Below are 17,286 nucleotides of genomic sequence, written 5' to 3'. Positions count from 1 at the left end.
TGTCCAGTTCCCACATAATGATCCTTTGGTCGTAACCGTTTAGCTCGCCAACCGGAGAGTACGGAGGACACTAGTAGATAACGGAAGTTCTGTGAATCTACTTTTTAAGTACACCTTGGAAAAAATGGGGTTGTCTGTAATCGTGCTAAAGGTGACCTTAATGATTCTATATGGGTTTTCTGGTGAAGGGTTGTCTGTCATCGAAACGATCGAATTAGTGGTAACATTGAGAGAAGGTTCACGCACTGTCTCCAAGCTGCTGGAGTTCGTGGTAATCAACTATCCAGCCACATACAATGCGATTTTGGGTCATCCTGCGTTGATGGCATTTGAAGCCATAACCTCTATCCGCCACCTAACAATCAAGTTCCCATCGGCTGTGGGAAGATGCACCGTCAGAGGCGATCAGCTCACTACCAGGGAATGCTATAACATTTCTATGAAGGGAAAATCACAACCCGGGCAGCAAGCTATGGCCATAAGTGACAGAGGTGAGGAATCCTAGTAAGTGGAAGTTACTTGTGGGACGGAAAAACCTCAAGAACCAAAGGATAGTGACGTCGTCCCATGTGATGACATTGACCCATGAATGGGCGAGGATAGGTCAGAGCTCCATGCCATTGAGGAGTTTGAGGAAGTAAGTATAGACCCCAAAGAAGCTTCAAGAGTTGTTAAGATTGGAAAAAATCTTGATGATGAAAGGAAGAAAGAACTGATCAATTTCTTACAACAGAATTTGGACGTCTTCTCCTGGTCACATGAATACATGGTGGGAATAAGCCCAAGTGTAATCATGCATACTCTAAACTTGGACAAGAACATTCCTGCAAAATCCCAAAAAACAAAGGCGTTTGGGAACAGTTCGAGCTGAAGCACTGGAGGAAGAAGTAGCTCAATTGCTAAAGTGTGGGTTTATTCGTGAAACGAAATACCCGATCTGGTTTGCCAATCCCGTGTTGGTCCCAAAGCCAAACGGGAAATGGAGGACCTGCATTGATTTCTCCAACCTGAACAAAGCTTTTCCCAAGGATTGCTTTCCACTGCCAAGGATTGATCAGTTGGTAGATGCCACGGCAGGTCACGAGTTCATGTGCTTCATGGATGCATATTCTGGGTATAACCATATCACGATGAATCCTACAGACCAAGAGCATACTAGCTTCATGACCCCAACTAACGTATTTTGTTATAAAGTCGTGCCCTTCGGGATAAAGAATGTCGGAGCTACATATCAGTGATTAGTCAACAAAATGTTTGCTGATCAGATTGGTAGAAATATGGAAATGTATGTCGATGATATTCTTGTCAAATCCAAGACAGCCGAGAACCATGTATCTGATCTGAAAGAATGTTTTGAGATCTTAAGGAGGTATGACATGAGGCTGAATCCCCAGAAGTGTACTTTTGGAGTAGCATCAGGAAAATTTATGGGATTCATAGTCAATATGAGGGGAATAGAGGCGAATTCTAATAAAGTCAGATCATTGTTAGAAATGCCTTCGCCCAGGTCGCGTAAAGAAGTTCAAAGCCTGACTGGAAAGGTGGTAGCTTTGAATCGTTTTATTTCGAAATCTACTGACAAGTGCCTGCCATTCTACAACTTGCTTAGAGGAAACAAGAAGTTTGAATGGACTGAGGAGTGCGAGCAAGAATTTCTTGAGCTAAAAATGCACTTGGCCGAACCCCCAGTATTATCTAAGCCTATGTCTAGAGAACCTCTATTCCTTTATCTAGCCGTGACAGAAAATGCAGTCAGTGCCGTGTTAGTTCGAGAAAAAGACCGTGCTCAAAAGTCGATATATTATATAAGCAAGAGACTTCTCGGAGCTGAATCACGGTATCCACTGATAGAAAAGATGGCATTCTGTCTGATATTGGCTTCCAAGAAGCTCCGGCCATATTTCTAGTCTCATTCAATCAACGTCGTGACCGACCAACCTTTAAGGCAGGTGTTGCAGAAACCTGAAACATCGGGACGTCTTTTAAAATTGGCAGTTGAACTCAGCCAGTTCGAGATATTTTATGTTCCATGGACCTCAATAAAAACTCATGCCCTTACTGATTTTGTGGCTGAATGCACCGGATTTCAAAAGGAGCTTTTGAAAGAACCGGTGCAGGAGTTGTGGAAGATATTCATAGATGGATCATAAAATGAGAACAGATCGGGAGCTGGGATCATACTAATCTCCCCAGAAGGGCATCGATTCCATACAACTCTGAGATTTAGATTCGAGGCATCTAACAATAAAGTTGAATATGAAGCCCTACTAGCTTGACTGAGAGTGGCGAAGGAGCTCAAAATGAAGGTCGTCCGCTGCTATAGTGATTCTCAGCTCATGGTTAATCAATTGTTGGGAGAGTATCAAGCTCGAGGCACCAAGATGGCGGCTTACCTAGCTAAGATGAAGGGGGAGCTATCCTAATTTGAGTACAGTACTGTTGAACAGATACCTCGCGAGCAAAATTCTAATGCTAACGCTTTGGCAAGGCTTTCCACCACAAAAGAAGCTGAGACCTTGAATGTAGTGCCAGTAGAGTTTTTGGAGAGACCGAGCGTGACAGAAAAAACAGTAGAGATCGAGATGATTGACACAAGACCGACCTGGATGGCCCCCATAATAGAATACCTCAAAACGGGAAGGTTACCTGAGGATAGTAAGGATGCAAGAAAAATACTATATCAAGCTCTGAGGTATGTGATAGTAGATAGGACATTGTACCGACGTGGTCATTCATTGCCTCTCCTACAGTGTGTTCTGCCTGAGGAGGCTAAAACCATTTTGCCGGAAGAGCATGAAGTCTTCTGTGGAGATCATGCTGGGGAGCAAAACCTAGCACTGAAAATATTGAGCCAGGGCTATTTTTGGCCCACTTTAACAAAAGACTCCATCTCGTATGTTCAGAAATGTGACAAATGCTAGCGCTTCACCATAGTTGCCCGAGCTGCTCCAGTCAAGCAAATGATGATCTCATCTCCGTGGCCATTTGCGGTGTGGGGAATCGACCTAATAGGGTCCCTACCTATGTGCAAGGAAGGAGTTTGTTACGCGGTGGTGGCAATCGACTATTTCACGAAGTGAGTATAAGCCGATCCTTGGAAACCATCACTTCAAATAAAGTTATGGACTTTGTGGTGAAGAATATTGTATGTCAGTTTGGGCTTCCTAAAAAGATCATGTCAGACAATGGTACACAGCTCGACAGTGATCTCTTCACTAACTTCTGTGAAAAATATGGCATTATTAAGAACTTCTCCTCAGTAGTGTATCCACAGGCCAATGGACAGGTCGAGGCTATGAACAAAACCCTAAAGGCGAGCCTTAAGAAGAGGTTAGACGAGGCCAAAGGAGTATGTCCTGAATAGCTCCAGCAAGTCCTTTGGGCATACCGAACTTCTCACAGAACCTCTACAGGACACACTCCTTTTCTCCTTAACTTTTGGAAGCGAGGTCGTCCTTCCAGTCGAAGCCATTATAACCACTCACAGGCGAAAGACATCTAGCCAGGAACGGAATGATGAATTCCTTAACGCATCTCTCGACCTGATTGATGAGAAATGAGAGGATTCGCAGTTACAGCTCACAGTTACAAAAAATCACTCGTTACTTTAATTCTAAAGTCAAGAGGCGTAGGTTCGGATTGGGCGACCTGGTTCTTCAAAGGGTCTTTCTGGCGAATAAGGATCCCAAGGACGGTGTCTTGGGCCCAAACTTGGAGGGACCGTATGAAATTGTGGAGATTCTGCATGAAGGGACCTTCAAGATAGCTCGACTGAATGGGGAGATAGTCCCACGGACCTGGAACGCCATGCATTTAAAAAAGTATTAGCAGTAGTACCATCATCCATGTAAGGCTTAAGTGTTAGGAAACAATGTTTTGCCTCAATGGAAATTGATAATAATATTACAACTCTATGCAATAATATTACAAATAAATATAGATTGATTAAATAAGGTTACAACTCTATAACTGAAAGTACAAATAAACAAAATAGAAGAAGAAGAAGAAGAAGAAGAAGAAGAATGGAATAGTGAAAAATACAACTCTCTAAGCAAAAGATTACAAATAAAGTAAAAGTGTTTGGAACACAAGAAAAGATGATTACAACTCTAAACAAAATTACAAGTAAATAAAACAAGAGGAATGAGAAGAAAAACAATAGAGGAAATTGTAAGAACAAAACAAAGAAAACTCTCACTTACACAACCTAAGTGAAGAGTGTTGGGGATCACCAACTTGAACAAGGTTTAAAACCTTTGTCCAAAAGCTTATTTCCCCCTAACTCAAGCACTAAGGGATCTCTCTCAGATATTGGAAAAGCTTTATGGAATTATCAAGCCTCAAGGAGTTTCTAGCCAAGTGCTCTAATGGATAAAAATGTTGTATCTTACAAGTGAGCTATAGCCTCCTATTTATAGAGTTTAGAGACACCCTTTGAATTTCAAATTCCATCAACCCCCATAGCTGTTACCAATGTTTAATTGGATTAATATGGAATTAAAAATGAGATTTGGGAGTTATTTGGGGTTTTTGAGCCGTTCAAGATTGAAAAAACTGAAAAAATGGTTAGTTTTTGGCCTGTGGCCGCGGCCACTAGCCTCTGTCCCACAGGCCCCAGCCACCGACCATTTTCAGCACTAAAAAATATGCTATTTTTCCAAACGGTTCAAAACCCTCCCAAATGATTGTGTAACTGCCAAAACACATTATTGGGGTTAAAATCATATCTCTAACAGCCATATCACATATGGTTTTATGAAATTCATCTCAATATTGTGTAACAACAATTTTACACAATAAAGGGTAATATTTGGAAGTTACAAATTTGTAACACCAAATATGTTACATTATTTGGATATATCTCATATATCTAAATATTGTAACTCTCTATTATATGTTACAATATGTGACACACTTTGTCACATTTATTTAATCTAAAACAATATATTATAATATAAAATAATTTTACATTATATTATAAAATAATATAACATTCCCCCACTAGATTAAATAGTTATCTATTGTAACACTTATTTAATCAATCATTATATTTTGAAATATAACATATCCCCCACTTGATTAAATAAGAACTCACTCTTATAGGAGTAATTGCATGTAACGCCCTGGTTACCCCAGAATAGTTACGGTGAACGATGGACCGGAAATTTGACCTGCTACCCGAGTCCTTTGGTCAAAAATGTGCTCTAAGTGTAATTAACAGGTTAAGGTGAAAAACTAAAAAAAAGGGAATGGATATTTTCATTACAAACTGCTCTGCAGAGCTAATCAAAACATTTACAAGTTGTTCTCAGTACAAAATAGTCATTACTATTTCAAATTTAAAATCCGGCCGACCTAAGCGGCAAAATAGGGTAAACCCCCCCTCATTCCTCTGAGAACGCCTTGGCCGTGGTGGTCAAGTGGCCGCATATGTACACATCACCACCTAAGCTCTCCACTCAAGGCTGGGTGAGCTTTTCTTTCCCTTTACCTGCACCACATAGCACCCATGAGCAAAGGCCCAGCAAGAAAGGCATAATAAAACATGATATAATATCAACAATGACCGTAGTAATCATTCAGGACCAACAATCCAAACAAATAGGTGACAGTCGCAAAAGTCACAAATGTGGGTACAACCCCCTCTAGCCATGTGACGTTAGGGTCACTCGGGCTTAACTGATAAGTGAACATTTCGTAAGTTTAACCAGGATAAGTGTATGGTGAATAGTCACCAACATAACCCTCCTCATGACCATAAAGTCATAACCCTGGAACAACGTTCCCTAGCCGTGTGACAAACAGTCACCGGGGCCATATGCCCTGGCTCTGAATAACTAGTCTTAGACCAGACAAGCACTTATAAGTTCATCGACCTTAGGGTCGGTCCAATGTTAATGCCTTAGAGCCATTCAACACTTATATCGATTAGATCTAATCTTCATTTGGCTCGACGTTCATGACGCTATGCCATTTCTGACTCTTAGGTCAGTGTCCCTGACTAGTCAGTACATATACAGATAATCAACATTCACTAGCATTTAATATGCAATCCATGTCCACATCTATCAATCAACATGCCTCAATAGCCAACACGCATGTCATATATACGCAGGGTGCAGTCTTCTTACCTCAGGTTTGAGCGAGAAATATAATAAGGACGACCCCTGAGAACGATCGATCTTTTAGTTCCTTAGCGGTTACCTAATCACAACCAATGATAACCTCCATTAATTAGAATCCACATAAATAAGGTCTTAACCTAAGCACCACTCTCAGGACCTTGAAACATGCCCACACGGTGAGTAGATTCTATCCTGGGCCTTAAGGAGTGAAACCCCAAGTCAAAAACCCCTAAAAACACTCAAAACGAGACTTAGAAGGAACAGGGTAGCGCTACAGCGCTCAACCCCTAGCGCCCCAGCGCTATACTCAGAACCACCAACATGCCAAAAACCCTCCTGAGGAGCGCTGTAGCGCCCTAGGGTGGGCGCTATAGTGCTACCTCCAGACCAGCACTGCTCTAAACCGACCATCTTCAACTCCTTCGATTCCAACCTGATTCCCAAGCTTCCAAATCCCATTCTTAATGCCAAATGAACCCAAAAACCATCTTAACACATCCCAAACATCAGAAGCATAGGAACCCTAGCCAAAACTCCCAACAAAACCAAGAATTCACCCTAGAAATCTCAACTGCAAAACTAAGCCAAAACAGGGAAAACCAGAGAAATCTATGGTTAGAAACTTACCCAAAGCTCAGCTTATGATGCTCTTCAATGGAGGAACACACTCCCAAACTCCCAAGGCTTGCTTCCCAAGCTATAATCCTCAAGATTGGTTCAAAAACCACAAAGAAGGGTGAAGAGAAGAAGGTACGGGAGAACTCTTAAACATTATCTGTTTTTCACTATCTTCCTTCAGCTATCAAAGGATATATCTATCCTAGGGGTGAAATGTCCATTTTACCCCTAGGTCAATTAATAGTTTCTAAAGACTCCCAAGGGCACATTTGGTACTTCCCTCCTATCTCGTTAATCATAATTAACGCTCTCCAATTCCTGATATTCCCAATAATCTCAAATACCAATAATTCACATCCCGTTACCCTTTAATACCCGGTAACGCTCTAATCATTAAAATCACCCCGAGACTCAACCAAAGCCCCAACACTTAAACCTGTTGTGACTAAACCGCTAATCAGTATTCTAAGATCGTCTCATGCCACATAGCTCGAACAAACCCACATCCTAATGTGGCCTCAACACATATCATTGACATGCATACAATTATACCCTCAACGGGCCAAATTACCATCACACCCCTGTAATTAAAATGTGGACCCACATGCATGCATTAAACATCATATTATAATATAATTCACATATACATGCATAATATCATTTAATGGCATAATTAAGCAAGTACGGCCCTCTCGGCCTACTAATCCCGCCATTAAACCACATCGGAGAGTTCAGGGCATTACAACTATCCCCTCCTTACAGAAATTTCGTCCTCGAAATTTACTTGAACAGCTCGGGATACTGATTCTGCATGTCTGACTCTAGCTCCCAGGTCACTTCCTCGACCTTGTTGTTCCTCCACAATACCTTAACCAAAGGTATCGTCTTGTTTCTGAGGACCTTATCTTTTCTGTCGAGTATCTGGATAGGTTGTTCCTCATAGGAGAGATCTGCCTCAAGCTCCAGATCATCATAGCTCAAAATATGATTAACATCAGGCACGTATCTCCGAAGAGCTGAAACATGAAATACTTATGCACGGCCGATAACGTCGGAGGCAAAGCCAACCTATAAGCCACCTGACCAATCCTCTCCAGGATCTCAAATGGACCTACATATCTGGGACTCAGCTTGCCTTTCTTCCCAAACCTTCTCACCCCTTTCCATGGCGAGACTCTAAGGAAGACATAGTCTCCTACTTGGAACTCCACTTTCCTACGTTTGTGATCTGCATAGCTCTTCTGTCTACTCTGAGAAGTAAGCATTCTAGCTCTAATATTCTCTATGGCCTCATTGGTCCCCTGAACTGCCTCAGGACCTAAGTATCTCCTTTCACCTGTCTCATCCCAATGAATGGGAGACCTGCATTTCTTACCATACAGCATCTCATAAGGTGCAACCCCAATGGTAGACTAATAACTGTTGTTGTAGGAGAACTCTATCAAAGGAAGATTCTTACTCCAAGATCCACCAAAGTCCAGCACACATGCTCTCAGCATGTCTTCCAATATCTGGATCATCCTCTCAGATTGCCCATCTGTCTGAGGATGATAAGCAGTACTGAACTTTAATTGTGTCCCCATGGCTTTCTGCAAACTCCCCTAGAACTTGGAGGTAAAAGTAGGGTCCCGATTTGACACGATCGACCTAGGCGCACCATGGAGCTGCACGATCTCTCTCACATAGAGATCTGCATACTGGTCAACTGTATAAGTAGTCCTCACTGGCAGAAAGTGAGCTGACTTGGTGTAGCGATCCACTATCACCTAAATAGAATCATGCTGACCAACAGTCCTGGGTAAGCCCACCACAAAATCCATTGTGATGTCTTCCCACTTCCACTCTGGGATATCCAGAGGCTGCAGTAGTCCTGCCGGTCTCTGATGCTCAGCCTTGACCTGTTGACATGTCAGACACTTAGCCACATACTCTACTACATCTCTCTTCATCCCTGGCCACCAATACAACGATCTCACATCCTGATACATCTTCGTGGTGCCTGGATGCAAAGAGTAAGGTGTAGTATGAGATTCATCCAGAATCTCTCGCCTCAAGGCAGTATCTAACGGAACACATATCTGCCCCTTGTATCTCAACAAGCCTAGCTCAGACACTGAATAATCTCTAGACACTCCAGCCAGAACATCCTCTTTGATCTTGATCAACTGTGGATCACTCAGCTGACCCTCCTTAATTCTCTCCAACAACGTAGACTGTAGCGTAATGTTAGCCAACTGGCCCACCAGCAACTCTATACCAGCTCTGGTCATATCCTCTGCTAACTCTCTGGCTATCAGCCTCATACCATGAATCTGCCCCAGACCCTTCTGGCTTAAAGCATCAGCTACCACGTTGGCCTTTCCTGGATGATACAGGATCTCACAATCATAATCTTTTACTAATTCTAGCCAACGCCTTTGCCTCATATTCAAGTCTTTCTGGGTGAAGAAGTACTTCAGGCTCTTGTGGTCTGTATAAATTTCACACTTTTCTCCATAGAGATAGTGCCTCCATATCTTCAGAGCAAGGACCACAGCTGCCAACTCTAAATCATGAGTAGGATACCTCTTTTCATACTTCTTCAACTGACGAGAGGCATAAGCAATTACCTTCTCTGATTGCATCAAAACACAGCCCAAACCCTGATGAGAAGCATCACAGTAAATCACAAACTTCTCCTGACCTATTGGAAGACTCAGAATTGAGGCTGTAATCAACCTCTGCTTCAGTTCCTGGAAGCTGTTCTCACATTTATTTGACCACACAAATTTATGACTCTTGCATGTTAGCTCAGTCAATGCACTAGCTATCTTTGAGAACCCTTCCACGAAACGTCTATAATACCCTGCCAATCCAATGAAACTTCTAACCTCAGAAGCATTCTTTGGCCTTGGCCAATCTCTGACCGCTTCGATCTTCGCAGGATCCACTTTAATCCCCTCCTTACTGACAATGTGTCCAAGAAAAGATACCTGAGACAACCAGAATTCACATTTCTTGAATTTAGAAAATAGACTGTGTTTCCTCAGCCTCTGTAGAACCAATCTCAAGTGATACTCATGTTCTGACTCTGACTGAGAATATACCAGAATGTCATCAATAAAAACAATCACAAACTGGTCCAAATAATCCTTGAACACTCTGTTCATCAAATCCATAAAAGCAGCAGGGGCATTAGTCAATCCAAATGACATAACTAGAAACTCATAATGCCCATACCTGGTACAGAGAGCATTCTTAGGTATATCTCCCTCCTTGACCCTCAACTGATGATAACCAGAACGAAGGTCGATCTTAGAGAATACCTTCTTGCCTTGCAACTGATCGAATAGATCATCTATCCTTGGCAAAGGATACCTATTCTTGATTGTCAGTTTATTCAGTTCCCTGTAATCAATACACATTCTCATAGAACCATCCTTCTTCTTTACAAACAGAACTGGCGCACCCCAAGGTGAAAAGTTAGGTCTGATAAAACCCAAATCTAACAATTCTTGCAACTGAACTTTTAATTCTTTCAACTCAGCTGGGGCCATTCTATAAGGCGTTCTAGACACTGGCTCTGTCCCTGGTGCCAATTCTATAACGAACTCAATTTCTCTATGTGGTGGCAATCTTGGAAAATCTTCTGGAAACACATCCAGAAACTCACAAACTAACCTGGTATCCTCTGGTCTCACTGGCACGACCTGAGTGGTATCAACCACACTGGCTAAGAATCCAATGCAACCTCCTTGCAAAAAATCCCTAGCCCTCAATGCAGAAATCATAGGAATACGAGGTCCATGCACAGCACCAACAAACACAAAAGGATCCTCACCTTCAGGCTCAAAGGGGACCATCTTCCTTCTGCAATCAATGGTTGCCCCATACTTTGCCAACCAATCCATACCCAGTATCATATCAAAGTCGGTCATAACCAACTCTATTAAATCCACTGATAACTCTCTGCCCTCTACTGTCACTGGCAAAGATCTGACCCACCTCCTGGACACCACTAACTCTCCAGTGGGTAACAAGGTACCAAACCCCACAGCATAAAAGTCACAAGGTCTACACAATTTATCAATGTCACTACTAGCAACAAAAGAATGTGTAGCACCAGAATCAATCAACACATTATAAGGGGTTCCAGCACTAAGAAGCTGACCTGTAACAACTGAGGGAGAAGCCTCAGCTTCTGCTTGAGTCAACGCAAACACTCGAGCTGGGCCGAGCTGTCCGCTTTTCTGGGTTCTTCCTTTCTCGCTTTAGGGCAATCCTTTTTAAGATGACCTACTGCTCCCCACAAGAAGCAGACCTTTGCCCTACATTATCCCAAGTGATGCCTCTTGCATCTGGGGCACTCAGGAAAAGACTTCCAGGCTTCACCACCTGGACGACCCATAGAAATACCACGGGGCCTCCTGTCTGGACCTGGAACAGGGAAGGTGTCAGGAACCTTCCTCTTCTGATCACTGGGGCCAACACCCCTACCAGAACCCACAAATGGGGGACCTGGCCTCCTGAAATCCTTTCTGGCTGCACTATCACGCCAGATCTTAATCTCTGCACTCTCAGCTGTGAGTGCCTTCTCCACCACCTGTGCATGAGTAGTAACCCCGGCCACAGTGGTGATACATACATCTCGGGCTAACCTGGGCTGTAGCCCCTGCAAGAATCTCTCTCTCCTGGTCCCATCAGTGGGCACCAGCTCCTTGGAAAACTTTGCCAAACGATCAAATTTTAAGGCGTACTCAGTGACTGATAAGCTCCCCTGAAGTAGCCTAATAAACTCCTCGGCCTTCGCCACTCTAATAGCATCATTATAGTATTTTTCATTGAATAGAGTCTGAAACTCTTCCCAAGTCAAGGCATTCACATTCTTGGTCTGGGTAATCACTTCCCACCAAATCCGGGCATCCTCCCTAAAAATATAGGTGGCACAAGCAACCCTCTCATTACCAGATACCCTCATAAAGTCAAGGATAGTGGTAATCATGCTCATCCATTGTTCAGCCTTGGCAGGATCTGCACTGCCCTCAAACACCGGAGGTTGTTACTTCCTGAACCTCTCATAAAGAGGCTCCCATTTATTTCCAACCTCAGGCAGCTGCCCAGCTGCTGGCGCCGACACAGGAGGTGCCTCTGACCCACTGGCCACTGCAGGCCCTTGCTGTTGTTTCAAGAGACGAAGCTCTTCTCCCTGTTTCAATATAGTAGCCTGCAGATCATTGACTATCTGCTGCCAGTTAACAGGAGCTGGCTATGGAATCTGAGACTGGTCATTTTCCTGACCCTGGCTATTATTGTTATTCTGGCCCTGATCACTCTGGCCAGCTAATGTGTCTGTCTGCCCTGGATTCATGATTCTGTCACTGATACCTTGCTGAAACAATGATCAATACGGCCAGTCAGGTAGTAATAACTAAACCTATTGCCGCCTTACGGTCCAAGAATAAGCAGACAATTATCACATTCCACAGTCATACAGATATACACACAGATACATGTCCATAGCATTTAGCACTCAGCATGTATCACATAACAGTTCATAATCAATCACACTTATAAGTATGTTCCAGCAATTCCCAGTACTAATAAGCACACAGTTGCTGAGGACATAATATTTCAGGGCACAGGTTTAACATGGTGTCTCATGCATACAGGTAAAGCATATATACCACATTTAAGCAGTTATACATACAACTACATAAATAGTTACCAAACCATGAGTCGAGCATGACTTCAATGATGTGTGTACATGCCAAGCCAGTCTACAGGTACCCTAACCTTGGCATTGCTCTGAGACCAAGTTGTAACACCCTGGTTACCCCAGAATAGTTACGGTGAACGATGGACCGGAAATTTGACCCGCTACCCGAGTCCTTTAGTCAAAAACGTGCTCTAAGTGTAATTAACAGGTTAAGGTGAAAAACTAATAAAAAGGGAATGGATATTTTCATTACAAACTGCTCTGCAGAGCTAATCAAAACATTTACAAGTTGTTCTCAGTACAAAATAGTCATTACTATTTCAAATTTACAATCCCGCCGACCTAAGCGGCAAAATAGGGTAAACCCCCCTCCCCCCTAGTTCCTCTAAGAACGCCTTGGCCGTGGTGGTCAAGCGGCCGCATATGTACACATCACCACCTAAGCACTCCACTCAAGGCTGGGTGAGCTTTTCTTTCCCTTTACCTGCACCACATAGCACCCATGAGCAAAGGCCCGGCAAGAAAAGCATAATAAAACATGATATAATATCAACAATGACCGTAGTAATCATTCAGGACCAACAGTCCAAACAAATAGGTGACAGTCGCAAAAGTCACAAATGTGGGTACATCCCCCTCTAGCCATGTGACGTTAGGGTCACTCGGGCTTAACTGATAAGTGAACCTTTCGTAAGTTTAACCAGGATAGGTGTATGGTGAATAGTCACCAACATAACCTTCCTCATGACCATAAAGTCATAACCCTGGAACAGCGTTCCCTAGCCGTGTGACAAACAGTCACCGGGGCCATATAACCTGGCTCTGAATAACTGGTCTTAGATCAGACAAGCGCTTATAAGTTCATCGACCTTAGGGTCGGTCCAATGTTAATGCCTCAGAGCCATTCAACACTGATATCGATTAGATCTAATCTTCATTTGGCTCGATGTTCATGACGCTATGCCATTTCTGACTCTTAGGTCAGTGTCCCTGACTAGTTAGTACATATACAGATAATCAACATTCACTAGCATTTAATATACAATCCATGTCCACATCTATCAATCAACATGCCTCAATAGCCAACACGCATGTCATATATACACAGGGTGCAGTCTTCTTACCTCAGGTTCGAGCGAGAAATATAATAAGGACGACCCCTGAGAACGATCGATCTTTTAGTTCCTTAGCGGTTACCTAAGCACCATTCTCGGGACCTCGAAACATGCCCACACGGTGAGTAGATTCGCTCCCGGGCCTTAAGGAGTGAAACCCCAAGTCAAATACCCCTAAAAACACTCAAAATAGGACTTAGAAGGAACAGGGTAGCGCTACAGCGCTCAACCCCTAGCGCTACAGCACTATACTCAGAACCACCAACATGCCAAAAACCCTCCTGAGGAGCGCTGTAGTGCCCTAGGGTGGGCGCTATAGCGCTACCTCCAGACCAGCACTGCCCTGAACCGACCTTCTTCAACTCCTTCGATTCCAACCTGATTCCCAAGCTTTCAAATCCCATTCTTAATGCCAAATGAACCCAAAAACAATCCTAACACATCCAGAACATCACAAGCATAGGAACCCTAGCCAAAACTCCCAACAAAACCAAGAATTCACCCTAGAAATCTCAGCTGCAAAACAAAGCCAAAACAGGGCAAACCAGAGAAATCTATGGTTAGAAACTTACCCAAAGCTCAGCTTATGATGCTCTTCAATGGAGGAACACACTCCTAAACTCCCAAGGCTTGCTTCCAAAGCTATAATCCTCAAGATTGGTTCAAAAACCACAAAGAAGGGTGAAGAGAAGAAGGTACGGGAGAACTCTTAAACATGCTCTGTTTTTCACTATCTTCCTTCAGCTATCAAAGGATATATCTATCCTTGGGTGAAATGTCCATTTTACCCCTAGGTTAATTAATAGTTTCTAAAGACTCCCAAGGGCACATTTGGTACTTTCCTCCTATCTCGTTAATCATAATTAACGCTCTCCAATTCCCGCTATTCCCAATAAACTCAAATACCAATAATTCACATCCTGTTACCCTTTAATACCGGGTAATGCTCTAATCATTAAAATCACCCCGAGACTCAACCCAAGCCCCGTCACTTAAACCTGTTGTGACTAAACCGCTAATCAGTATTCTAAGATCGTCTCATGCCGCATATCTCAAACAAACCCACATCATAATGTGGCCTCAACACATATCATTGACATGCATACAATTATACAATTATACCCTCATCGGGCCAAATTACCATCACACCCCTGTAATTAAAATGTGGACCCACATGCATGCATTAAACATCATATTATAATATAATTCACATATACATGCATAATATCATTTAATGGCATAATTAAGCAAGTACGGCCCTCCCGGCCTACTAATCCTGTCATTAAACCACATCGTAGAATTCGAGGCATTACATTGCATTAGTGCATAAAGCAAAGTGTTTTTCAACTTGAACTTTACTATAGTGTAATTATCACAAAATTTGTCGAAAATTCGGTTGCACTAGGCATTCAACCATCTTTTCATGATAACAAATCGGTGATAACACACACACCTTTGCGATGTTCACTTGAGACCTCTATGTCTCGCTTTGCACCGCTAATGGCCATGTGCACTTTCCATTCATGGACGTTCTTGAGAATAATCCCAATTTTCATGAGAGGCGGCACCACCTCTAGGTCCATATAGGTAGAATTCTTACAGTATTTTGTTACCAAAAATACTTGTCTTTACAAGACTGAATTCTATTAAAAAACCTTTCGGTTTTAACCCTCAACTTGGTAACACACAAGTACTCAATATCTCAAATGGGACTTGTTTTGAGTACAACTAATATTCACTTGATTGACTTGTTGTTACCTATTAAACCTAACACTAGTTGAATAACTAGTGTTAAGATAGGTTACCATCAATCGTGAATCTCTTTAGGGAGTTTAAGTCCCATCCCTCGAGAAGATGCAGCCACTAAATCCCTCGTTAGTGGCTTAGTGAAAGGATCCGCCAGATTTTCACTTGTTCTTACATAGGATATTGAGATGACTCCTCTTTGAATCAATTCTCTTACATATCCATGTCTTAGACTAATGTGTCCAGACTTCCCATTATACACTCTGCTATATGCTCTAGCCAATGTCGCTTGGCTATCACAATGTATCGATATAGTAGATACATTTTCTTTGATTAGGGGAATCTCAATTAACAGATCCCTTAACCATTCAGCCTCTTTGCCGGTAGCAGCTAGAGTTATGAACTCTGCTTCCATAGTGGAATGAGATATACAGGTTTGTTTCTTGGAACCCCAAGAAATTGCACCTCCACCAAGTGTAAATACCCAACCAGTTGTGGACAAGTTGTCCCCAAGATTGGATATCCAACTTGCATCTGTATATCCTTCTAATATCGAAGGAAATTTGGAGTAGTGAAGGCTTAGTCCCTTGGTTTTCTTGAGATAACCTAGGACTCTTGCAATTTCCTTCCAGTGATCCACACTTGGATTACTTGTAAACCTACTAAGTTTACTTACCGCAAATGCTATATCAGGTCTAGTACACTGGGCAACATACATTAGACTCCCTATAGCACTAGCGTACTCCAATTGAGCCACCGCTCTTCCTTCATTCTTCTCTAGTTTTACACTATGATCGAATGGAGTATTGGCATCTTTAACCTTGAAATGATTAAATTTGTTCAATACTTTCTCAACATAGTGGGCTTGCCCTAACGCAAAACCCCCACTATGTTTCTTTACTTTGATACCGAGTATGGTATCAACTTCTCCAAGATCTTTCATCTTGAAGGTTGATGATAGAAACCTCTTCGTTTCTTCTATCCCTTTCATGCTATTACTTAGAATAAGCATGTCATCCACATATAAGCGAACAATGAACACATATCCCTTACAAGTTTTGGAATACAAACACTTGTCTCCATTGTTATGTCTAAACCCATTAGACATGATGGCTTGATCAAATTTCTCATGCCATTGCTTAGGAGCTTGTTTCAATCCATATAAGGATTTTACAAGTCTACAAACTTTATGTTCATATTTTGGTAGGACAAACCCTTCCGGTTGTTCCATATAGACCTCCTCATTGAGGTCACCATTAAGGAATGCCGTTTTGACATCCATTTGATGAACATATCTCCTATGAAAGGTGTAAAGCGGTTTGGGAAGAAAGGCAAGCTTAGTCCCCGATTCATAGGTCCTTTTGAGATATTGGACAAAGTGGGAGCAGTTGCATATAGACTAGCCTTACCGCCGGCACTAGCCGATAGTCACAACGTGTTCCACATCTCGATGCTATGCAAATATGTGTCAGATCCATCTCACATCCTCAAGTACAGTACAATAGCACTCCAGAAAGACTTAAGTTACGAGGAACGACCGGTTAGCATCCTAGATAGGGGGATGAAGCAGTTACAGTCCAAGAGCTTTCCTATAGTCAAAGTCCTATGGAGTAATAGTTCTGAACGCGAGGCAACGTGGGAGTTGGAGGAGGACATGCAAGGCCGGTATCCAGAGTTATTTGGTAAGTAAATTTCGAGGACGAAATTCTTTTTAGTAGGGGAGAATTGTAGAGTCAAAGAACTTTACTTAGCTAAGTTAGATAGTAGTATAATAGTAATAATACTATTATCTTTATGACTGTGGATTTTTGGTTCTAACTGGGATTTATTTGGACACTCATAGTAGTACTTGTAGATTTTCTAAGTTTAACCTATAGTTTAGGAATATTAATTTTAACCTAAGGTTTGATTAATATGACTGATATTGAGGATAATATTTAATATACTATAAGGTTTAGATAAGAACCAATAAGGTAATAGCACATGT

This window comes from Humulus lupulus, chromosome 1 (genome assembly GCF_963169125.1).
Source record: "Humulus lupulus chromosome 1, drHumLupu1.1, whole genome shotgun sequence".
Taxonomy (NCBI): domain Eukaryota; kingdom Viridiplantae; phylum Streptophyta; class Magnoliopsida; order Rosales; family Cannabaceae; genus Humulus; species Humulus lupulus.
Note: the sequence above shows the minus strand (reverse complement) of the source record.